This window comes from Chlorocebus sabaeus, chromosome 23 (assembly GCF_047675955.1).
Source record: "Chlorocebus sabaeus isolate Y175 chromosome 23, mChlSab1.0.hap1, whole genome shotgun sequence".
NCBI classification, from domain to species: domain Eukaryota; kingdom Metazoa; phylum Chordata; class Mammalia; order Primates; family Cercopithecidae; genus Chlorocebus; species Chlorocebus sabaeus.
In genome coordinates this window covers 39,536,972-39,562,350 of record NC_132926.1, presented here as the reverse complement: position 1 = coordinate 39,562,350, position 25,379 = coordinate 39,536,972, and the positions used below count along the sequence as shown (strand labels likewise).

Below are 25,379 nucleotides of genomic sequence, written 5' to 3'. Positions count from 1 at the left end.
GGTCTCAATCTCCTGACCTTGTGATCCACCCGCCTTGGCCTCCAAAGTGCTGGGATTACAGGTGTGAGCCACTGCGCCCGGCCTTTTTTTTTTTCTTTTTCTTTGAGATAGGGTCTTGCTCTGTCACCCAGGCTGGAGTGCAGAGTGCAGTGGTACACTCATGGTCACTGTAGCCTCAAATTCCTGGGCTCAAGCGATCCTCCCACCTCAGCCTCCCAAGTAGCTGGGACTACAGGCCTAGGCCACCATGCCTGGCTAACTTTTTTTTTGTTTGGTTGTTTGAGATGGAGTTTTGCTCTTGTTGCCCAGGCTGGAGTGTAATGGCACAATCTTGGCTTACTGCAACCTCTGCCTCCTGGGTTCAATTGATTCTCCTGCCTCAGCTTCCCGAGTAGCTGGGATTACAGGCACCCGCTACCATACCTGGCTAATTTTTGCATTTTTAGTATAGATGGGGTTTCACCATGTTGACCAGCCTGGTCTGGAGCTCCAGACTTCAGGTGATCCGCCTGCCTTAGCCTCCCAAAGGGCTGGGATTACAGGCGTGAGCCACCACGCCCGGCTGCCTGGCTTTTAAAAATGTGTTTGTAGAGATGGGGTCTCTCTGTGTTACCCAGGCTGGTCTTAAACTTCTGGGCTCAAGCAATCCTCCCACCTTGGCTTCACAAAGTGCTGGGATTACAGGCATGAGCCATCACGCCTGGCCCATTTAAAAATATTTTAGGAGTATTCGAAAAATACTGTGTTCTAAGTGATAGGTTAGAACTTTCCATTGTCATTTATATGCAATGATGCACTCCTCTCATTTGCTTAGGTGCTCAACATGATGTGCTAGTGATGAATTTTCAGTATATTTCGTGGGTCTACATGTGTTACTGTTCAGGATGACAGAGAATGGGCTTAATAGTCCTTCTCTTAATAGTCTTTCTCTTCTGTTCTTTAATTTAGGATACTTTTAATTCTAAAGACTCCCCAAGTCACTGAGAATAAACTGTCCCCTGGTTTCTAGAATCGAATATTATTTGAGGGAAATCACGATGTCACATACTCTAGAAATCAACAGCTTCTACTCAGTGCCTGCCATGGGCAGAATGCTGCAGATGTCCTGGAAATTTGAAAAAGAAAAGAAAGAAAAAGAAAGACTTGAGATCCCTAATCCACAATTCTGAAATTCAAAAAGCTCTAAAAGCTAGACGTTCTTTCATAATAGATTGTGGCAAAACCTGGCCCAAACTGTCCTGAGACTTAAAGTCTATTTGTTGTGCTTTGTGTTAATAATACTTATATAATCTGGATGGTTACTAATGTGTTTGATTCTAGGGTAGTGTCCCAGACTGCACTGGAGTTGTTCCATAATATACAATATATACACCATACCACTTCTCTAAAATTACCCAGGTTCTGGATTCTGAAACATATCTAGCCCAAGGCTTTTCAAATAAGGGATTACGGGTTGGTAGTAGAAATCAGTTGCTGCCTTTAAGGAGTTTACAATCTAGCCATACTAGACTCATCAAGCCATGTTTCAGATAAGAGGGACATAGAGGCTTGCATCTAGTGTAACTGGCAGGAAGTGGGGGCTGTTATCTGATCCAGCTGTGTCACCAAACAGCTCAGTCCCAGCCCCAACTTGCACACTTCTTAACAAAGAGTAGAGAACTACAAGCAGACACACACACACACATACACACACATACACACACACACGGGTGTCCTCTAGTATCCTTTGTTTCTTCCCTTGATTCTGGATGTTTTTTCTCTGCAGTCTAGCTTATTCACCCACAAAATACTTCCCCTCATAGAGCATCATTCAGTTGGAGGTCAGGAATTCTTTTAAGTGCTTAGAGAAAACAGCATCCACTCCAAAAGGAAAAACAGAGTGCTCCCTGGTGCAATGGCGTGCTCTGCCGGCCCCCATTCTGTCTGAACTTTAATGGTACACCATGGTCCAAACCATCCTGCCGGCCCTGGGCCATCCTGAAGATCTGCACACATCTTAAATGGAAATATCCTTCCTGCAGACGGACACATTAAAACCCCAGGGCTTCACGCCAAATGCAAAGTGATTCTGCAGGGGCTCTGGCAGCCCTTCACCGCCTCCTTTAGCCTTCTCTTACTGACGTGTCTCCAAAAATCTTTTGAATCTGTTGTTGTGCAAGTTACAATTTCCAGAACCAGCCCAGCAAGGACATTCCTTTCTCGAAATCAGCCAACCTTCCAGCTTATAGGAAGATGGTCTGTTTGCTGCATCTTTTTTTTTCCTTCCCTCTTGACCTAGAATATTTAGCTTCTCCAGACGCAGTCTTTTGAAGTATGTGTTTGTTATCTCTTTAGAAATGCTGAGGGCTTGCCCCACCATTTGTTACTCAATAGCCGACTCCGGACCTACCCGTAAATAATGAAATATGTCCACAGATAATAATATAATGACCCTTTTTGAACATTTACTGTATGCCAGATGTGGTTCCAAGCACATTACATTAATTAATCCTCAAATTGTGTTAGGAAAGTATTGCTCTTTTTTTTGGCTAGGAAGGAAATGAATAGAATAATATTCTCTGTGCAATCACCTACCCTAGCCTGTTTTAATGCCCCAAATTTCCAAAGTTTAATTAACAGAAAAGGGAAGCTGTCCTTGACTGAACTCAAGGCATTGTCTGAGTTCCCCCATTTGGCAGCTAATGAAGTGCGGCTCAGAAAGTTTACGTCATTTTTCTAAGGTCATACCACTAAATATTAAAAGTAACGGCAAAACCGCAATTACTTTTGCACCAACCTAAAACGTGTTGGAGCTGAGATCTGAAGGTAGGGTTTGCTGACTCCGGAGTCCACTATTTCCATTGCTGAATAAATGTGAATAAGAGAATAAAATGCCCCTTGAACTGAGTGACCCTTGAGCTTCACTATTCTTTTTATTCTACCAGCCCCTGGAACGTGCACAGTCCATTTGTTCATGTTCTAAAGGAGATATCTGTTTTTATTGAATGGAACTTTGCAAGTTCCTCCCCTGATGGCCTGTCCTCTTCACCCGGGTGTGGCGTCCCACCATCAGCACTTTCCTGATTGTCACTCTTGTGCCTCCTTTAGGCGACCCTGCAGCCTGTGAGACCATCTTGGCCCTTGTCAGGGCAGCCATTTGCCATTGCAGATGAAGGGCAGGGGAGAGGCCAGAGACCCCTTCAGACTGGGTTGGAAATGTCATGAAAATGGAAATTCTCACAACCTGAGAGTCGTAGAGCTGGATTTGGGTTTCTGCTGTGTCATTAAGTTCTTGCAAACCAGGCAAGTCATGTAACCTTTCTGGTCCCCAGTTGTCTTCTCTGTAAAAGGAAGCTGTTAAGAGCTCTGATCTCATCACAGTGGCATGAGAAAGGAACAGGACAAGGCCCAGGAGGGGGCTTGCATATAGTGAGTGCTAGGAAATGTCAGCTGTCATTATCCTTGTTAATATGAACCTGTGTTTAATGGGTTGATTATCTGAACTGTGATAGCAGTTGGGGTTTCCCGGAGCATTTGGGATGAATAAACAAACATCTCTGGATAACTGTCATGTAGACACTATATGAGGTACTTCATAATCATTTTAAATTTGCTGTTTCTCTATCATATGGGCTAGGGCAACACCTCCCCTTCTTCTCCAGCCAACAGAAGTGTAATGCAGAGAGGCTGGACAGCGTACCAAAGCAAATCTGTGGCTTAGTCAATAATAAAACCCTCAGTTCCGAAACATCAGTTTATAATGTCATCCCCATTTCCAAGGGGCCCAGGCTCCCTCAAAACATTAAAAAATAAAAAGCACAAAACTCATATTTCTGCTAGGCAGACAATATCCAGGCATCTCTGGAAGAACAGTTAGCAATCCCAGCGTGTGGGTTTGTGTATTAAGGTGCTTGGATACGAAGAAGGAATGTAAACCCCGTGGATCTCATTTCATATGTCAGACTCTATTCTGGATCTTGAAAGGGGCCAAGGGGGCCATGGAGGCCCCAGCATGCCCCAAGCACCACACAGGAAGCAGGCAGGGGAGCAGGGCCCAGGATATGCAAAGGGACTCAGTTGGTGTCACAGCCAAAGGACAGAAAGAAAACAGTCACTTGCCCCAGTGCTAGCCTTCAAGGGCCAAGTTTTGCAGAGCCTACACTAGGACAATGTAAAATTATTTCTTTTTGCAGTTTTTCTTTTTAAAGATGTGGTCTATTTTTAGAGGTTCCATATACTTGCCAACTCCATTTGATCCCACACAAACAGTCCAAAAGAAACCATTCTCCCATTTGCACTGTTTGCTCCCTGTTTCAGCACCACTGACGGCTCTCATGGTCCTGTGACCACATCACTAGTATTCTACACCTGGCTCCACTCACAACCCAGCTGTTAGCAGGCAGAGGAATCCTCCTTTACGGGAAGGAGATGGAGCAAGAGAACATCACCAAAGGCCCCAGGATATGACTGGTATCTGATAAGGGCGGAAAGGGCTTGGAGGTGAGTAAAGTCTTGAATCCAAGAAGCTATACTAAGAGATAAGTCTGCCTTGGTATCTAGCGTCTTCAGGGAGGTGCACATTGCAGTCAAGATGCCATTTATCAGGGCTGGGCACGATGGCTCACACCTGTAATCAGCCGAGAGGCCGAGGCAGGCAGATCACGAGGTCGGGAGTTTGAGACCAGCCTGACCAACGTGATGAAACCCCGCCTCTACTAAAAATACAAAAAATTAGCCAGGCGTGATGGCATGTGCCTGTAATCCCAGCTACTCGGCAGGCTGAGGTAGGAGAATCGCTTGAACCCAGGAGGAGGAGGTTGCAGTGAGCCAAGATCGCACCATTGCACTCCAGCTTGGGTGAAAGAGCAAGACTCCATCTCAAAAAAAAAAAAAAAAAAAAAAGAAAGAAAAGAAAAGATGCCAGTTATCAGAAAAACCATGAGGCTAGAGATAGTTGCCAATAACTATGGCAGTACACTCATTAGTCAAACATGGCCTCTGATGGGAGTTTTCTTTAACTTTGGCAGGTAGCTCAAAACATGGTTTGCTTTTATCCCTTCAACTCCTCATGGTTTCTCTCCTTGTTTCTTTTTTTTTAACTGACCTTTTAAAGCCATTTATATCATATCCTTCATGTCCACTGCCCCCTGTCATGTTTAGAGATTAAAGAATCACTGTGTTGGGTGGGGTTGTTTGAAAAATGGAAAATTTTGAATTTATTGGCCTTTGAAAGCAGATTAGGCAACAAGAAGTAAGGAGGAACGCCAGAGTGACTTCTCCTTGCTTCTCGGAGCTGCCATCTTTTCGCACATAATTCCTCTTCACATTCAAGATCCTACATACCTTGGCTCCTTCTTGGCATTGTCAGGTTCAGTGGGCTCTTATGAAATTTGATAAATCTAGACATTTAGATAGGCCCCTGGGGTGGGGCAGACTGAAGGCAGAACATTTTCTAGTGTTTCAAGATATTGTACTCTTGAACCCTCAGTGGTGAGAGTAACTTTTCTATAGATCTGTTCAAAACTTTCCAGTTACTAGATTGTAAAATTTTATACAATGTAGGAAGTTTGATAGGCTTGATTTGCAAAAATTATTTTTCTGTGTGTAACAGGGTCTTGCTCTGTTGCCCAGGCTTGAGTGCAGTGACACGAACACAGCTCCCTGCAGCCTTAAACTCCTGGGCTCAAGTGATCCTCTTGCCTCAGCCTCCTGAGTAGCTCGGACTACAGGCACGTACCACCACGACCAGCTAATTAAAAAAAAATATATATATATTTTTAGTAGAGACGAGGTCTTGCTATGTTGCCCAGGCTGGTCTTGAACTCCTGGGCTTAAGCAGTCCTTCCACTTGGCATCTCAAAGTTCAGGGATTATATGCATGAGCCACTGCGCCGGGCTGCAAAAATTTTCCTTCACACATAGCATCTCCAGGCAGCGCGTTTGCCTCCGAATCCAATTGCGTTAGGCCCAGCCTATCTAAGGAAGCCCTCCTGACTTCCTTGTCCTCTATCTCAGACCGAAATGTGTTTCTTTCATGATGTTTATGATAATTCAGGATCGTATTTACTTTTTCATTTACTTGTTATTGTCTGTCTCACTCCACACCGTTGTACGTGCACACTAATGTAAGCCTCGTGGGGGCCCATTTCAAGTTTGTTTTGCTCACATTATCACTGTTATTCATCCTTTCTTTATTATTATTATATAATATTTTTCTATTCAGAGATATTTTGGCATTAAATTGAATTTTTAAAAAATACTGCATTAAAATATGATATTATATATACATATATATATATATATTTTGAGATGGAATCTTGGTCTGTTGGTCAGGCTGGAGTGCAGTGGCACAATCTCGGCTCACTGCAAGCTCCGCCTCCCAGGTTCAAGCGATTCTCCTGCCTCAGCCTCCCGAGTAGCTGGGATTACACGAGCCTGCCACCACGGCCAGCTAATTTTTAGTATTTTTAGTAGAGACGGGAGTCTCACCATGTTAGCCAGGATGGCCTCGATCTCCTGACCTCATGATCCGCCCGCCTCGGCCTCCCAAAGTGCTGGTATTACAGGCGTGAACCACCGTGTGCAGGCTAAGATATGATTTATCTTGAGTGCTTGAGTACATTTTTACCCAAAGCAAGTGTCTCCCACACCTTACCCTAGTCCCAGCTGTGTTAGCTGGCTGACTTCTCTGAGGTCTGCTAATCAAGCCCTTGGACTGCCGTGAAGGGTTATCACGTTTGTGTACTTACTACCAACCCCACTGTCCACAGTGGGTCCAATCCACCAGCAGCTCCTGTCTTACCTTCTGAAATAGCCCCGTCTTTTGTTCTTGGCCCCCTCCCATCACTTTTACACACAGAGCCAGAGAGATCTTTTACAGTTTGTATCAGATTGGCTACTCCCTAGCTTAAAACCTTTCATGACTTTCCATTTCCATAAAGTAAAATCCAAATCCTTACCATGGCCTGTGAGACCCTATATGGTCTGGCCTCACCTACTGCTCCTCCCTCCCTTTGCCCCTCTATTCTAGCCACTGCATGTACCCTTGGGTCCTTGAGCCCACTATGGTCTCCTGCATATGACTGCCTTCCTACAAATTGGTCCCTCTGCAGCAGTGCCCTTCCCTAACAGTTTCCCATGGGCTGCATCCCATGCCCCTTTCAGAGGGCAGCTGAAGTGCCACCTCCTCAGAGGTCTTCCCTGGCCTCCCCAACTAAGGTAAGTTCCTTCTCTACCTCCATGATTCTCTTTTTCAGCCTCTTGTTCTTTTCCTTCCAACATTCACCATCATCTGTAATTAATTATATATCCATCCATGCGTTTCCTTGTTTGACATCTTTTTTCCACACTGGACTGTAAGCTGCTGGAGGATAGAAGCCACGTTTATTCAACACCTTCTGCCCAACCCTCAAACAATGGCCGGCACAGAGGAATTGCTCAGATATTTATTGAGTAAATGAGGGAGGGAGGGAACAAGTGAACAGATAAATTTTCAACTTGTAGAATCTTGACCTAAGGACTCTGCTACACACTAAGGGACTTTCATGTCCCATTCTGCTCTTGTTGTAATGAACTTTGCTCTTCTAAAGCAAGTGTTTTTCCCCTAGATTATTTTTATAGAAAAAAGTGAAGCAAATATAGAGATAATTATTGATTCTCGCTCATCAAGTCCCTGTTCCCTATCACCAACATCCTCCTGAGAGCCTGCTGCAGAATTCCTGGGAACCACAGGAAATACGTCCGCTAACCACTTGAAAAACACTTACAAAAATAGACTGGACTTGACCTTCTTCCTGTGGAAGGGCCTCTTTCCTCAGGGCAAACATTGCAAAGATATTTTATCTCTTCTTAGGAACCTCTCTTTCCAATCACTCTCCCAGCAGGATTTATCTGGACATTCTCAGAATCCTGTTCTGAAATTATTTCCCCACTGGCTGGGTCATCACTTGAGCAAATTGCTCATTTATTATTTCCATGCTATTGTTTTTATATTAAAATGATAAGATAGAAATGAAGACCTGGGGGAACTATTGGGATATTTCAGTGCACAGATATTCCAGTAGGGGTAGCTTTAGTTAACACCTGTTGCCTCAGACTTCAATACACGTGCGCTGCCTTCCTTACTTCCTTACTTTGATCATTATCTGCTCAACTCATTCCTTACTTTTAAATTTTATTTAAATTGGCTAATTTTTTTTTTTTTTTTTTGAGACAGAGTCTTCCTCTGTTGCCCAGGCTGGAGTGCAGTGGTGCAATGTCAGCTCACTGCAAGCTCCGCCTCCTGGATTCAAACGATTCTCCTGCCTCAGCCTCCCCATTAGGTGGGACTACAGGTGTGTGCCACCACCCCCAGCTAATTTTCTTGTATTTTCAGTAGAGATGGGGTTTCACCATGTTGGCTGGTCCTGAACTCCTGACCTCAGGTGATCCACCCGCCTCAGCCTCCCAAAGTGCTGTGATTACAGGCACAAGCTACCATGCCCGGCCTAATTTTCTTATTTAAAGCAAGCTTTATCTCCCTGGTGTAATTGCAAACATTTCCTATAAATAGAAGGTAGTGATAAAGATCAATACAATGAAGCACAGCAATGGAATTGACTTCTGCTTAGATGCTGCCTCCTGTCTGCTGAGCTCTTTTGGTTATAAAGAGAGAAGAGCAGTTCTTCTAGGGAAGTTGAAAACATAATTGTCCCAAGCCAAGGTTTTCTCCTTGAATAAACAAAATGACTAAGGAGACTTAAAGATGGGGGTTTCCTTTCTCTCTGCAGTGTTGTTCAAAGATACTTCTCAGTACCACTCAGAATTTCTCTTTTATCAACAGGAGCACATGTACCATACTTTTGGGAAACAAATAATTAATATTTAAGGTCTGCTGCTTTAGTGTTGTATCAGTTCACCAAAGCAGGGGACATCAGACCACCTACAAACGCTTAACTATAAGGGAGTGATATAAAAATTAGAACATACAGATAAACAACAATGAAAACTTTTAAAAGATTGTCCATGATCATATCTGCCAGAGATACCTTCTGTTAACTTTTCTGTTTATAGAGATGTAACCATCTTACAAAGCAGAATCATATATATATATTTAGAACTGTTTTATAACCTACTCTTTGATCTGACTTTACTCAATACATTAGGAATTTCCCCTTCGTTAATAAACAGAAACCTACACCTTCATTTGTAATGGTTGCATTGGAGGCCACGATAGGAACATGCAAAACTGTGTCAACTAACCTTTTATTGTTGGGCATTTAGGTTTATTTTATTGTTTTTTTTAGACAGAGTCTTGCTCTGTTGCCGGACTGGAGTACAGTGGCACAATCTCGGCTCACTGCAACCTCCACCTCCCAGGTTCAAGTGATTCTCCTGCCTCAGCCTCCCAAGTAGCTGGGACTACAGGTGCCCACCACCACACCTGGCTAATTTTTTGTATTTTTAGTAGAGACAAGGTTTCACCATCTTGGCCGGGATGGTCTCGATCTCTTGACCTCATGATCCACCCACCTCGGCCTAGCAAAGTACTGGGATAGGTTGTTTACTCTTTATCACTATTATAAGCAAAACTGCTGTAGTCATCTTTGCCAACTATCCCATTACTTCCTTAGGAAGAATTTATGGAAGTGGAATTACTGGGGGGAAGCACATGCATTTTGTTAAGGTTTTTACAAAGACGTTTCCGAACGTGTGTACCTGTTATAGGCTTGAGTTCCAGTTTTACTCCTTGACTTCTCTCTACTTCCTTTCTGATGTATGTGTCTGCTCTTTAAGGTAGAGGATAAATTAATGTGAAAGTTTTAGATCTGCTGACTTTGGTGTCAGAATCCCCTCGTAAAAGAAGAGGCTTGCTTCCTTTGCCTAAACTTCCTCAGCATTCATGGAATTTCCCTGCACCTATTTTTGTGCATGTGCCCTACCTGAGGGACACTCTTCCAGCAGTGTGGGCCTAAGACTCTTGCCGGAGTCCAGCGTGCCCCAGGCTCGTGGGGAACAGAATGCCCACTGCAGCACTGGCTGAAAGCAGCTTTGGAGTTGCCTTTTACCTTTGACTCTTTGGGGCCACTTTACTGCTTTGCTACACCACCATCAGAGGTGTCTCAGCTCCGACCTCTGTTCGAAGCTCATCCCCTGACTTCTGACCTGTCCTTCACTCCTGGCATCTGTTCAAAGCTTAGCTCCTCCATGAGTCTCCAGGCACTGATGACTCGGTTGAATCAAGACCTCCCTCTAGTGAAATCACCTCTAAGTTTTTTTTTTTTTTTTTTTTTTTTTTTTGAGATGGAGTCTTGCTCTGTCGCCCAGGCTGGAGTGCAGTGGCACGATCTCGGCTCACTGCAAGCTCTGCCTCCCGGGTTCACACCATTCTCCTGCCTCAGCCTCCCGAGTAGTTGGGACTACAGGTGCCCACCACCACACTCGGCTAATTTTTTTGTATTTTTAGTAGAGACGGGGTTTCACCATGTTAGCCAGGATGGTCTCGATCTCCCGACCTCGTGACCCGCCCGCCTCAGCCTCCCAAAGTGCTGGGATTACAGGCTTGAGCCACCGTGCCCGGCCACCTCTAAGTGTTTTATGTGTGTTCCTTTTATCCATTGTGACCACATCTCCCACTTATTAAATGCAGGGCTTTTGTGCCTGGCACAGAACATAGTGTATTGAAGTGATACTTGCTGAAATAAGAATCCAGCCAGTCTCCCAGATTGAAGTGAGGCTTGGCACAGCCAAGTTAAAAATGGCAGACAGTTGTGAATTCTTGCTCACTTAGCATTCAAAACGGTATCTTTGTATTTAAAATAAGAGACAGCCTAGATTCTGGGTAAGAAGCTGGCTGGAATTCAGACCCCTTGCCACTGAGCAGATGTGTGACCATAGGCCAGTTGCTAGCCTCGCTGAGTCTGGTTCCTCATCTGAATAGTACTCACTCAAAGAGTGGCAAAGATCAAATTCAATAATAACATGTAGAGGTAATAGTGCAGTATGCAGCATATGATAAGCTCACCACAAATAGTATTATTAATGTCTTTCATCCTTTGGGAGTTCACAAAATAGTGAAGCCTCCCTCCTCGGTTTGGACTACCGAGCTCCTGGCTCCTGCACTCTTGTGAATAATGGGACTGTTTGACTTTCTCTAAAAATGTGCTGACTCCACCCTTCCACAGAGGAGGGAAAATAGTTGCTTTGGTTATTGCTTTTTTTTTTTTTTCCCCACAACTCCTTGTAACAAAGACTAACCAATAGTCAGGCTGAGTAATTAGCCAGAACAGGATAAGACTCACCAGATGTCACCAGGTCGATTGTTCATTGTTGCACAAAACTGTATAATTTGGAGTTCTTTTGATTTTCTTGTACCTTTTCCACTTAATTTAAGTATCAGAAAGGCAGAGACTGAATGTCTTAAGGAAGACTTACACTGTAATGGTTGAGACTGGACTCCAGAGTCTGGGAGACCTGGCTCCTCCTGTGGCTCTGCACTAACTTGCTGGGTGACTTTGTGCAAGTCACTCCACTCCCCTGTGCCTCAGTTTTCTTCAGTTTTCTTGTCCACAGAATGGGGATGGTAATAGTACCTCATAGGGTGTTGGGAGGATTAAATGAGATAATGCATGTAAAACACCTGGCACATACTAAGGTCTCAGTAAATATGAGTTACCGTTATCTTCATCTTGCTCAAATCCATTGCCATCATCACCTTTCTACTGTACCTGGCACAGGCCCTTCCCTATGGAAGCAGCTCAGTCAGTGTTGACTTAAGTGAATAAAATGAATAGAATATGCCCCCCGCCCCTTCCACAGAAGGTGAAATCAACAATCTTCATTTTTCTGCATATCTGAAGTCAAGCTTATGGTGCTTTATTTTAAATGAGGTTTGCAGTGCCTGACGCTGGAATTCCCAATTACAGACCTGAGCTTCTTACCCAAGCTACATCTTGTGTTACAAGGCACAGGACATACCATGGCACTCCCACCCTGAGCTTTCTTCCCCACAATAGGGCCCACCTGCATGGGAATCACATAGGTTCCCCCAACAGAGAGTTCTGATTTGCTAGGCTGAGTTGGGGCTGGCACCCATATGTTCAGCAAGACTCCACCGGGGGTTCTGATGTGAGACTTCCTAGTCTGGGTGATATTTTTTCTACATCAAGATAGAGGAAAGCAGTGCAGCCTACAAAGGAAGGGAAGTCTTGATTATTCTTCTCTTTTTAGCAAAGCCACCGAAATATCTCCAAATCTACTCTTTTGTTTTCTTTAAAAGCAGTGGCCTTGGGGACACTGCCCATTTTGATATGTTTATTTTTTTCTCTTTCTTTCCATTACTCGTATTTCCTTTACTGAATTATTGTTTGTTGCTGCTGGGGGGAAGAAAATAAAACAGAGGGTGAGGCAACATAAGTGAAGACTCCCCCTCCTTCTTGCTCTGTTTTGCTGTGTGATGCTGGGGCCGGATTTTCTGCCTCTGCAGTGAGACGAGAGGCACGGGCCACTAGCAGGTACACCAATACATCTGCACTGTGTCTGATTTGCTCCACAGTTCTGCTTTGCTGATCATGATGGTGCCTAATGGAAGGGCCCAGCTTTCTCTGAACTGAGCCAGAAACCGGATCTCAAGAACTGGGACCTAATCACAACACACAAGCCCATCATATGATGACATCAGGCCTTTAGGGTGAGGAAGGGAGGTGGCTCAGGATTACCATGAGGTCCTGTTATGTTTCAGTTTGTCTCTGCCTCTTATTCTATTTGGTAAAGTTGTTCCCAGCTGTTTAACAATTGGAGGACTCATTCATTCACTTGACACATATTCAAGAGTACCTACCATGTGCCAGACATAAGGAATATCGTGAATAACAAGGCAGACACAGAGAGGCGCTCTTGAAGTTTGAATTCCAGTGGGGAAGACCTTTCCCCATGCAAGGGATTTTGAATGGACTGAGTATTATAGTGGCAAAGTCCAGGTCGCCCTGAGAGCCAGGTAATAAGCAACCTACAGGGCCTGGGAGACTTCAGAAGACTTCTTAGAGGAAGGGGTATTTCTATTACTAGTAAGTAGAGAGAGGGAGGTTGCAGGTAAAAGGATGTGCAAAGGTCATGAGTCCAGAAAGAGCAAGTTTTGCTTGGGGGAACTGAACAGAGTCCATTATGGATGAGGGGAGAGGGCTATGGCTGGAGAAGCTGGAAGGGACAGGCCGCACAGGGTCCTGTAAGCATGTGTCTGAAGGACTGTGGGAAACTATGGAATACTGAGGCTGGGATGTGATGTTATCAGATTTGCATTTTTAAAATGTCACTCTGGCTGCTGAGTGATGAATTGGAGGAAAGGCAAGGAAATCAGCTGCATTTGCCCAAGTAAGAGGTCATGGGACCTCAGATCAAGTGGTATATGTGGGTATGGGCCAAATGCTGTGTCCACTGCTCACAGCTTTCCAGCCAGGACACCTTGAGTATGTCAGCCCAGTGGCCTTCTCTGGGAGAGACAGTGGCATTTAGCCAGGGCATGGTACTGGGAGATGAACTCAACTCGAATTTTAAAATCCCAACACCAAGGATACCAGGAATATAAGGATTTCCAAATGAGATGTACTGCTTTGAGAATGTGGAGGTCATTGACCTTCAGAGGCAGATTTGGAAGAGAAGCACTATGGCGTCTTAATAGCTGACAAACAGTGCTGGGAGCCAGAGCTCCCTCGCTGCCTGCCATGCAGCCTGGGCATCCAGGACTGTCATCCCTGCTCTTCTGCACCCTGCCCTGGACTCAGCAGGTGACACATTGTCTCTCCCTTGGTGTGAGTATGATCTCAAGAACCCAATTTACAAGTCATGCTACTGTAGTTTATAACATCTACAAAACAGTGCCATTTGTGGGAGGTTTAAGGGCAGGACAGAGCCTGGAGGGGAAAGGGTGCACCAGCTGGCTCTCAAGATGCCTTCTGGTCTTATGACTCTGTAGGGCTTGGTGATGCTAGAGGAGAAAGCTGAGATCGTCTATGGGGGCTTCATTCATCTGATCAGCAAATGGTCATTAAGAATGTACTATGTTCTGGCTCCATCCTCCGACAGTGAACAAAACATGGCAGTGAACAAAACTGGCAGAGCTTTTATTCCAATCATTTCCTGAGGATAGCTGGTGACCCACTCTGCCCCCAAGCTCTCCTGGTCTTTGTACTAAGTAAAGACAGATGGCCCAAGAGTTCCCTAGCTTTGAACTATCAGTGGCCTCAAATGAGAGTGAACTCCTTTTAGTTCTCAAATGTGCCACGCTTACTCTCACCTTGAGCCTTTGAACTTGCTTTTCCGTTGGCATGGACCTCTCTTTGCCAACATCGCCACCACCTCCACCTGTCACAACCCCCGGGATATTCCTCCTTCTCCCTCAGACTTCACCCCGGAGGCTTCGTGCTAGTTATTTGAATGTTTCCTCGGACTTTGCTTCATTAGGGCAGAACCCCTGTCTTGCTCAGTTTTTTATCCCATGTCTAGCACAAGCCTGGCACATAATATGTGCTTAATAAATATGTGTTGACTCACACAAAGGACAAAGATCAACTCAAAATGAATTGAAGTCTCACATGTAAGACCGGAGTTTGTAAATCTGCTAGAAGAAAGCATAGGAGGAAGCTTCTTGACACCAGTCTGGGTAATCATTTTTTGGATATGATTCCAAAAACACAGACAACGAAAGCAAAAATAGTTCAATGGAATTGCATCAAACTAAAAAGTTTCTGGGCAGCAAAGAAAACAGAGTGAAGAGAAAACCTATGCAATGGGAGAAAATATTTGCAAACACATCTGATAAGGTGTTAATATCCAGAATATATAAGGAACCCAAACAACTCAACAGTAAGAAAGCAATGCCATTAAAAATGGGTAAAGGATCTGAACAGATAATTCTCAAAAGAAGACACACAAATGGCCAACAGGTATAGGTAAAAATGCTCAACATTGCTAATCATTAGGGAAACACAAATTAAAACCACAATGAGATACCACCTCATGCATGTTAGAATAGCTAATATCAAAAAGACAAAAGATAACAAGTATTGGTGAGGATGTGGAGAAAGGGAAACCCTCGTGCACTATTGTGGAAGTAAAAATTGGTACAGCCATTATGGAAAACAGTACGGAAGTTCCTCAAAAAAATAAAAATAGAACTACCACATGATCCAGCAATCCCACTATTGGGTATATATTCAAAGGAATTGTAATCAGTATCTCAAATAGATACCTGCACTCCTGTGTGCATTGCAACATTATTCACAATAGCCAAGATATAGAATCAACTTAAGTGTCCATTTACAGATGAATGGGTAAAGAAAATGTGGTATATACAGACAGTAGAATACTATTCATCCATAAAAAGAGTAAAATCCTGTCATTTGTGACAACATGGATGAACCTAGAGGACATGATGCTAAGTGAAATAAACCAGACACAGAAAGACAAATACCGCATGATCTCACTTATATGTGGAATCTAAAAGAAGTCAAACTCATTGAAGTAGAGAGTAGAATGGTGGTTGCCAGGGGCTGGGGAGAGGGGAGTGGAAATGAGGAGATGTTGGTTAAAGAGTACAAGGATTCAGTTAGACAAAATGAATAGGTTCTAGAGATCTATTGTACAGCATGGTGACTGTGGTCAATAATGTGTGGTATACTTGAAGATTGCCAAGAGGGTAGATCTGACATGTTTTCACCACGCACACACAAAATGATAATGATGCGAGGTGATGGATACGTTAACTAGCTTGATCATAGTAATCATTTCACAGTGTACACATGATCAAAACATCACATCATATTCCCTAAATATATGTAACTTTTGTTTGTCAATAATACCTTAATAAAGCTGGAAAAAAATGTTTGTTGAGAGAAAGGATGGTAGGAGGGATAAATGATGATCTGTGATCTGTCCCATCTAGTGTGGCATATCAGTTTACCTGAAAAGATGCCTGCTGGCTCAAGTCTCCTCACAAACCAAAGTCTGTTAAACTCTGCTAATTTGTCAATTGCCATACTGAACCCAAGTCTGAGTATTTTCGATGAAATCACTTTGAAATGAATCATATATATTTTCTAAAACCCTGGACCCCTCTTCATAAAAACAAACCAGAGAGAGGAAGAAACTTGAGAAGAGACTGAATTCGACTATTATTCGTTAATTTGTTCAACAAATATGTATTACGTACTGTGATTGATCAGGCACTGGGAACACAGGGGTAAACAAGAGAAACAAAGACCCTGCTTTCCTTGTCAATTTTTATTCCTATAGGGGGAGATATTAAATTTTAAAAAAGTGAACAGCTAACTAAGAAAATCTAAAATGGTGCTAATCCCCGTATCTCCTGATAGAAAGGAGCCCATGGGGACTGGAGGGGAGAGTGCACCGGGAGGTGGAGTATGGTCGGGGGGTCTCTCTGAGGAAGCGGCATTGGAGCTGAGGCCTTTGCCAGGTGGGGTCAGGATCATGCACAGAGCCACATGCACCTAAGCCTGTCTTGTGGGCTTGTGATACGCATGAGCAGGGAGATGGCCTGTCTCAGAGAAGAAACAGCAGGATGCGGTACCTTCTTCCAGCTGTTATCCAAGAATAGGCAAGAGACTCGAAATAATCCCCCAATTAAGGGGTAGGGCACAAGAGTTAATACAATCTTTTTAAAGTCAGATGCTTCTCGGAGAACCAGTGCTGCCTCCATCTGAACCTGTCCTCATCCCCACCAAGCCAAAAGTCATTTCCTCCTATGACATCCTGTGCATATTGGCTGTAGCTGTTTGTGGCAGTCACTGTATTCTACCCTGCAATTAGAGCTATTTGCATCCTCTGTTTGGCCTCCCTTGGGAATCTTCAACCCCTCGAAGGCAGGGATTGGATCTTGTGCAGTCCCTTCCCCCATAGACATGTACTCTCTCCATACACTTGGTAGATGCTCTGTGAATATCTGTTGGTGTTTATTCAATTGAATACTAGGATTTCTGGATAACACTTTGGAGACATACGTATTACAAAATGAGAAGAGTTTTGATTGCAGGGAAGGGAAAGATAATTTGGGAGTATAGAGACCCCACACTTAGGTGGTTCTTCTAATGGAGAATGTTGAATGCTTTGAGACTTTCCAGTGGAGATTGGCCAGGATAACAAAAGAAGTTGTGAAGGCCACAAAAAGAAGATGGGGCAATGAGGACTAACTGCCTATTTTGCTGTTTTGGTCTTAGTGATTAAAAAGCCATTGAAAATTATTTTGCATGCTTCCTCCAACTCTTGGTCCTTGTTTGAGCTGAGATTTCTGCTGTCTGATTAGCTGGTTGATTTAGGGTTCAGTTAGGGTTTCTTGTCTTCTTGTGTTTGTCATTTCCTTTTTCTGCAGGGGTCAATTTTCTATATATTCAGAATGTTTTTGTCTTGAATAATCTAAATATATACAGCTAGAAGGTATTTTTTATTCAATTAGTATTTTGAAGTATTTTCAGTTTAAGGTGAAATTCATTTTAAATGGAAATTGATATCAATAATGAAAATGAAAAACCAGTATCACTTGTTGTAAAGGTAAATTTGTTATAAAAACATATTGTAATAAATTGAATCTAATTTATTTGTACTATATTATTGAGTACTTTATCTCATGATTTATTATAACAGCACCACAGTATAAATGGTGTTATTTCCATTTTTACAGATGATAAAACTGAGATCTTGAGAAATTAAGTAACTCCCAGGGCTAAGAGGTATTTTAGGCATCCGAATTATTATTCAGTTTCGGTTTACAAATGGAGTACGTAAAGAGAATCTTGTGATTCCATTTTTACAGATGATAAAACAGATTTGAGAAATTAGGTCACTCCCAGGGCTAAGAGGTATTTTAGGCATCCGAATTATTATTCAGTTTCAGTTTACAAATGGAATACGTAGAGAATCTTATGAATTTCATGGAGCTAAAAAATAGATCTGAAGGTGGCACTGGAGATGATTAACCTCTCAAATAGACACATAAATTAACTGTTTACTTTTGTAAGTAAAAAGAAAATCAAATGAAACATGGGAAAACAAAGCAGAAAAGCAAGAGTTAAAAAGAGCCCTCTTCCAGGAGGAGCACATTAAGGCGTCCACCACTGTCAGAGGAGCCAGCTGACCCTTGGCTTCCTGGGTCACCAGATGGATGCTCTCAGCAGTGACCTCACCTCCAGGACCAGGAATGGCCTAGGAAGAAAAGATTACATGGAGACAGGAAGGGAAGAGAAGACTAGGTGCTTTGGTTCCCTCTTGGCTGTCACTTATGAAGTACACTCAAGTTCATTTTCCTTGTCCCCTTGGCCTGGGGGTAATGTCCTGATCAAGGCCTGAGGGGATAGTTCTGTGGGGCCTTTTCAGGGTCAGAAAACTCACATGCCAGCAACTTTGTTTGCATCAGCAAATCCAGCTGCATCATGCAAGCACTTGACTGGCCACTGACTCTCAACACAAAGCAGATGTCAAGATATGAAGAGGGAACACACAGGGCTTCTGAACTGGTAGGACTTTGTCTTGATGATCTGGGTAAAGGACAAGAATGGGTGGCATACAGTATGCCGAGAGTGGACAACAGTGGGCCACCAAATAGATCTGGCTTTGCGCTGGCTTGAGCCACGTGGGCTCCCAGAGGAGACACTCTCTGAGGTCTGTTAAGGCCTTGCTGCACTCCTGCCTGAGAGAGCCAAAGAACTCTGTGTGTTGGACTGTGGCTTTCTGAAATATGTTTGGCTGGGAGATGGGAAAAGCTGGGATCCTGCAGACTAGTGAAGGGGAAGTGGGATCAGGACAGACTCCACTTGGAGCTGAGTCCTAGAAACTGCTCTTCTGTGTGTGTGTGTGTGTGTGTGTGTGTGTGTGTGTGTGTGTGTACACAACATTAATGAATGCCATGCATAAGGTAGAGTATGGAATAAATCTCTCCTAATAAATATATGGTTGCCCAATTAGGTTAGTCATTACGCTAAGCATTTGTTTAGGCAATGCTTACCAGCTAGAAATATTAACAAATAAGGAAAAGCCAAGTTTTTCTTAAAGGACTAGGCACTTTCACATACGCTATATCCAACACAGCCCAGGAGGCTCCATGGCTTCTGCCTCCTCATTTCAACAAACCAGCTTGTACTGCGTATCCACAGATTTGCAAAATTGAATGTTGTGATATAATTCTCCCTTGAGGAGAGGGCTAAATCAAGGTCATAACAATGATGGAAGATATAAAGAACTGGAATTTAAAAGACAGTATCAGCGTATATGCATCGGAAAAAGAGACTACAAATTACACACACACAAACACATAGCCCGAAGTATGACAAAAGCCATTCCTGGGTGGTAAGAGTAAAGTCGATTTTTGTTTTCGTCTTTATGTTTTTCTGTTTTTTCCTAATTTTCTACAAGGAGCATGTATTATTTGTATAGTCAGAGAAATTATTATTCTAACAAAATCAATTTTAAAATGCTATATATACCTCTTGCTGCAACCCAGGAGGCAATACCCTGAGTTACTGCCTAAAGTTCCTTACTCAAGCCTCCTTCTATGAAAACAGGGCTTTTCCCTTTTGGATTCTCTCTGAAAATTTCTCAGTAGGGAGCAATAGCTGACCTTAAGTTTCAAAATTGTACCCATGAGAGAGGTGATCGCTAAGGAATTATGCTTCCTTCCGATCGCTTATTATGCACATAACATTCTTCTTCATCTGGCCCTCACTTTTTCATGTTTTCTGTCAACAGACTCTTAGTTATAGTAAAACAGATCTACATTTGCATCCCAGCTCCACAATTTGCTAACCATGGGATCTTAGCCAAGTCATTTAAAATCCCTGTGCCTCAGTCTGTTCATCTAAACTGATAGGCTTATTATGAGCATGAAATGAAACAATGCATGTAAGCTCATGTTAGCACAAGCAATAAAGGTTGGCTAATAGCATTATCCTATTGGCTTCTCCCAAACATCTTTTCCAATTCTCATGCAGACAACATTTGTCCGACTTAACTAGGCTCTGTAATCTCAAGACTTGTAGTGAGAACTGCGGCCTTCCACACTGTCTCCAGGAGCCCTAAAACAAAAAAGGAAAGCCTTAAAACATACTTACCTGCTGGCCCGTGGCTGGCTTCCCTGCAGAAGTGGCAAAGCCTTTCTTTGAGCAGTGAACTCACTCACTAAGGAATGCCCCCAAAAGCCTGGCCAGCCGGCCTCACTGCCTGGTTGCCTCACTGAGTTGGTGCTCTCTTTAAGCTGTTCCCTTTGTTTTCTCTGACTCAGAGTATCTTAGGTCATTCTGAGACAGCCTTCTCCTCCACACCTTCCCTAATTCTACCTGCTGTCCTGGAAATTTGTCATCATTTTTGACTGCCCAGCATCTGAATCCCCACCCCATGTATTTGAAAGTTACACCCGCCCCCTCATTCCCCACCACACACATACACACGTACATCTTGGTCTGGCTGGACCATTCCTGCAGTATGATTTGGGGCCACCTCACCTTCCCAGTGATTCTGGGAGCAACCCCAGGTTCTCTGAACTCTCCTTCTACGGTCAGTTTTGGTTGCTTCCAATTAAGAAACCGAGCCAGTTCCTCCTCATCCTTCATACGTATCTTAGTGTAAATCCTCTGGCTGTTGGTTTCCAAAACTCCCTGAGCATGCATGTCATATGATTTAGCATATTCTGTTATGACATTTTCCTATAATTGTCTGTGTATCCCTGCACCCCCAGACCGTTAGCTGCCTGAGGGCAAGGACTAAAGCTGTTTAGCTTGTGATAGTCTCTCCATCATGGGCAGAGTGCATGGCACATAGTAGGCCTTCAGCAAATGCCAAATGAATGAACAAGCAACAAAACCTTAGCACACATGAGAAGACCAGAAACAAGCACGGTAGCTCCACTTGGAGAACCAGTTAACTCGCCAGCTTTCTGATATTCTGGCACCATTCCTAGTCGGATTCCAGGGAAAATCAGATTTCTTTTAGGCTTTGGCAAGGAAGAAGGTCTTCCAGCAGCATCCTGAGTGGGAGGGTGCATTGTGGGCCGCGTCTTGAAGTGGGTGAGTAATTCCCCAGGCAGCTCTTAGCTTTAAACCCTGGCTTGTAATGCAGTCGTCTCCTGAAGCTCCCAGCTTAAAATGGAAAGTGGCATTACTCATGGTGAAGGGCAGGCAATAAAAAAACATTTAGGTGGGGCCCAGCACAATGGAGTGAGTATCCCCTGATGGCGGTGAACGTCTCTGCTCTGAGCACTCACAGCCCTGGCAGACGGCTCAGTCATAGCAGGGCTTTTGAGCTACACCTCCGAATTAGCTCATTCACCAAGCACCTCGCTCTTTGGGGTGCTGGGAGACATTGCATTCCTCAGCCTACAGCAGGCATGGTGGGAGGAAATGCCCCTGAGTCAATATTGGAAGGTGGTAGAAGGAGTGGGTAGGAACCTGGGCTTTGGCATCCAACTGACCTGAGTTCCAATCCCAGCTCTTCTAGTTACTAGCTCTGTGACTCCAAGCAAGCCCTCTAACCTCTCTGATCCTCAAGTTCCTCATCTGTAAAATGAGTAAAATAATAGTACCTACTACAGAGTCATTGGTGTAAGTAAGAAAGACAATCCCTACAGATCCTTATCACAATGCCTGGCATGTAATCAACATTCAGTAGGGTGACAGCTTCTGTCACTGACAGTGTTGTTCTTTTACCAACTTCCTCCAATGACCTCCGTTACTCCTCCATCCTTTCTGTTTTACTTCTGTGTTAATCTTACTCAGCTTCCATACCCTCCTGAGCTCAGGCCACAGCCCAGCCTCCCTCCAGTCTCTGTTCATTTCTATCTTGTCTTTCTCTCCTTTACTTTTTTCTTTCTTTCTTTCTTTCTTTCTTTTTTTTTTTTTGAGAAAGAATTTTACTGTCACCCAGGCTAGAGTGCAGTGGTGCAATTTCGGCTCATTGCAACCTCTGCTGCCTTAGCCCCCCAAGTAGCTGGGATTGCAGGTGCCTGCCACCATGCTGGGCTAATTTTTTTTTTTTTTGAGATGGAGTCTTGTTCTGTCCCCCAGACTGGAGTGCAGTGGTGTGCGATCTCAGCTCACTGCAAATTCTGCCTCCTGGGTTCAAGTGATTCTCTTGCCTCAGCCTCCCGAGTAGCTGGGATTACAGGCAAGTGCCCTCACGCCCAGCTACTTTTTGTATTTTTAGTAGAGACCAGGTTTCACCATGCTGGTCAGGCTGGTCTCAAACGCCTGACCTCGTGATCCGCCCGCCTCGGCCTCCCAAAGTGCTGGGATTACACGCATGAGTCACTGCGCCTGGCCCCGGCTAATTTTTTGTAGTTTTTAGTAGAGATGAAGTTTCACCATCTTGGCCAGGCTGGTCTTGAACTCCTGACCTCATGATCTACCCGCCTTGGCCTCCCAAAGTGCTAGGACTACAGGTGTGAGCCACCATGCCCGGCCTTTTCTCTGTGTTTGTGAACCTGTGTGCTAAGACCTTCCCACCTGATGTGTGACCCTGTCATCATTTCTTCCCAACTTCAGAATCTGTGACCTGGTACACTGTGAAGCAAAATGTATTAGAATAAATCAATCTGAGTTGAAGGAAGCCTCATGGACAGATTGGGCATAAGGTCATAAAACGATCAGGGCTCAACACTAGTTTTCAGCGCCCAATACCAGTTTCCAGGGCCCTAGCATAATGTACACGCCCCCACAGAAAGAAAAGGGGCCCAAAGTCCAGTTTTATAAAATATGGGCATGCGGTAGCAGTGGTGAGAATAAAAAAATTACAAATGTAATGTTTTTCTTAGGAAAGAATATACTACCAACTTTTCTAATAATAGGCTTCTTTAGTGAGTTCATAAATGAGATTCAGACTTCTTTTAAGGAATATAATCTTTGCCTGAAGCAGGTGACATGCATAAAGATAAACAATGATGCACCTGTGCTGAGACTGTACATTGCACGAGGTAGTTCTATGCCAATAAACCAGAAACACAGCAATCATCAGGGACCATCAGCCAGCCCCCTAGGGTTAAGAAAGTCTGTCACAGCTAGGCACGGTGGCTCATGCCTGTAATCCCAGCACTTTGGGAGGCTGAGGCAGGCAGATCACTTGAGGTCAGGAGTTCAAGACCAGCCTGGCTAACATGGTGAAACCCTGTCTCTACTAAAAATAACAAAATCAGGCGCGGTGGTGGGCATCTGTAATCCCAGCTACTTGGGAAGCAGAGGAGGGAGAATCACTTGAACCTGGGAGGCAGAGATTGCAGTCAGCTGAGATCACACCACTGAACTGCAGCCTGGGCAACAGAGTGAGACTCCATCTCAAAAAAAAAGAAAGAAAGAAAGTGTCCCACCTTTTACCACTAATGACTAAATTAATCTCAGATAACCACCTTAGGACATATAGTCATTCATTCATTTAGCACATTTAATGAGTAGCCTTCTATGTGCTGAGCACATTTTTGGATAACATGGAAGATACTGTTTAAAAAAAAAAAAAGTAAAAGGATGCAAGCTCTGCTCTGCCCTCCAGGAATTTACAGCCCAACACAGGAGGTAAAAACATATAAAAAACTCACATGGGGAAAAAACAAGTGACAAATGCCACAAGCCATCTACTTTTAATAAGAGTTTCCACAAAGCAAAAATCACTTATGATGGTGATTTGGAGGGAGAGACTTGGAGTTACTTGAGATGATTCGTATACATGATTAGAGTCTCACAAGGTCAAGCTTGGTGGGTGCACTGGGCAGAGGATACAGCAGGGACAAGGAACAGGTTGGGAAAATGTGAGGCGAGAACAGGAAACCATCCGCTTGGAATTAAGAATGGCTCACATAGAATGAGTTCATGGAGGATGAGGGTAAGGCTGGAAAGGTAGTTTATAGCCAGATCTTCTATTGTATCCCACTGCCTGCTCAACGTCTCCACATGGATGTCCAAGGATTATCCTTAACGTGGCCCAGACAGAACCATTGATTCCCCTTGCCCAACTCCCCAGCTTTTCTTTTCCAAATATTTCAAGTCTTAGTAAATGTCTCCAGGTCCTCAGCCCCAAAACAAGGAAGTCAGTCTTTCCCTCTCTCCTTCGCCTATCCCCATCCAATTCATCAGCAAGTTCTATTAATTCTATCTCCAAAATACATCATCAGTCTGAACTCTTCTACCTTCTCCATTACTACCACCATGTTCCAAGCCACCATCATTTCCTACCTGCCTCCTTGTTTCAACTCTTGCCTTGCTGCAGCAACATGCTTAAGTCAGATCCTATCCCCTTGCTTGCTTACAACCCTCTGATGGCATTCCATTGCTCTCAGAATAAAAGGCACACTCCCTACCGTGTCCCACAGGCCCCTGGTCAGGCCCCAGCCCCTCCCTGGCCTCATCACTCCGCTCTCCTCCCTCGCTCATTGCGCTCTACCTAGACCATGGTTTTCCTTCTCATCTTTGAACTCACCAAGCACAGACCTGCCACAGCATCTTTGCACTTGCTGTTCCCCTCTGCCTGAAAAACTGCTTCCTCAGCCTGAAAGGCTCCTCTTTCCTTAGATCTTTGCTGGTCCACTTCCTCATTGCTCATATCTTAGCCCTGATGTCACCTCTACAAACGGGTCTTCCCTGAATCTGCAGTTCAACGAGATTCCTCAGGTGACTCGTCTGCATATTCAATTTGAGGAGCACTGGTCTAGCAGAAATGTGAGATTCCTGAGGCATAAATGCTTCGAATTTGGCACGCTGGGTTTGCTGTATCTGCAGGGCATGGAGGTGGGCATGTCCCTCAGACAGTGGAAATGTGGTCCTGAAGCCACAGGAGAAGGACTTTAGGGGAAGAGAACACCTTCCCCATGATGCTCATTGACGACTGGAGTCCAGAGGCTGGGGGAGATCGTTAATGGAGAAGAACAAGAGAGCAGAGAAGAAGATGGAGTTTGTGGGCTGCAGGGGAGCCCTGGTATGGGCGCGAGAGAAGAGGGGCTGAGAGGAAATGAGAAAAGAAACTCACACAGAATGATTACAAAAGTCAGAGTAGAAGAGAAGGTCAAGAAGGGGGTGAACAAAAGTACCAGCTTCGGCAGAGAAGTAAAGGAATATAAAGATTAATAAGTGACCCTGGAGTTTTGCCCCAGAGATGGGTAGGTGGAGAAGCAAGGAGGAGAGGACAGGCTGAAGCTGGTGGTGAAGAGAGGGAGGGGAAGGGTGGCAGAGTATGCGACCTCCACATAAGCCAATTTGGCATATCGATTATTTTTAGTTGAAGACAATTGAGAAGAAGCAGATAAGGCTCTCTGCCCTTTCTCATTTGCCTAAAAGTGGAGCATAAATTTGTAAAGTTGCCCCCTCAACACCAGGAAAGGCTGAAGTTAACCACTGGAACAAACCTTACCAACTAGCCCTCCTCTGCCATTAGTTTCTTCCATATGT

At 44.1% G+C, this 25,379-nt stretch overlaps 1 protein-coding gene, 1 long non-coding RNA gene and 1 other non-coding gene across 9 annotated transcripts in view; 1 reads left to right on the top strand and 2 right to left on the bottom strand.

Moving 5' to 3' along the window:
- Positions 1 to 25,379, bottom strand: part of FGF1 (fibroblast growth factor 1) — a 107,639-nt gene that overhangs the window by 31,720 nt on the left and 50,540 nt on the right. The window contains exon 1 of one of the 6 annotated variants that reach the window (XM_038006612.2): positions 20,070 to 20,198. The exons of the other annotated variants lie outside the window; for them this stretch is intronic. The gene's annotated coding sequence lies outside the window, so the exon portion shown is untranslated. Of the gene's footprint in view, positions 1 to 20,069; positions 20,199 to 25,379 lie in introns of those variants that run through there. 6 annotated transcript variants of the gene reach the window in all.
- The window catches only part of LOC103244713 (uncharacterized), a 301,134-nt gene that overhangs the window by 232,148 nt on the left and 43,607 nt on the right, over positions 1 to 25,379 (top strand). The gene's annotated exons all lie outside the window — the stretch shown is intronic.
- Positions 2,520 to 2,656, bottom strand: LOC119618335 (small nucleolar RNA SNORA36 family). The gene has a single exon (XR_005234661.2). It is a non-coding gene; the product is annotated as a small nucleolar RNA SNORA36 family (small nucleolar RNA).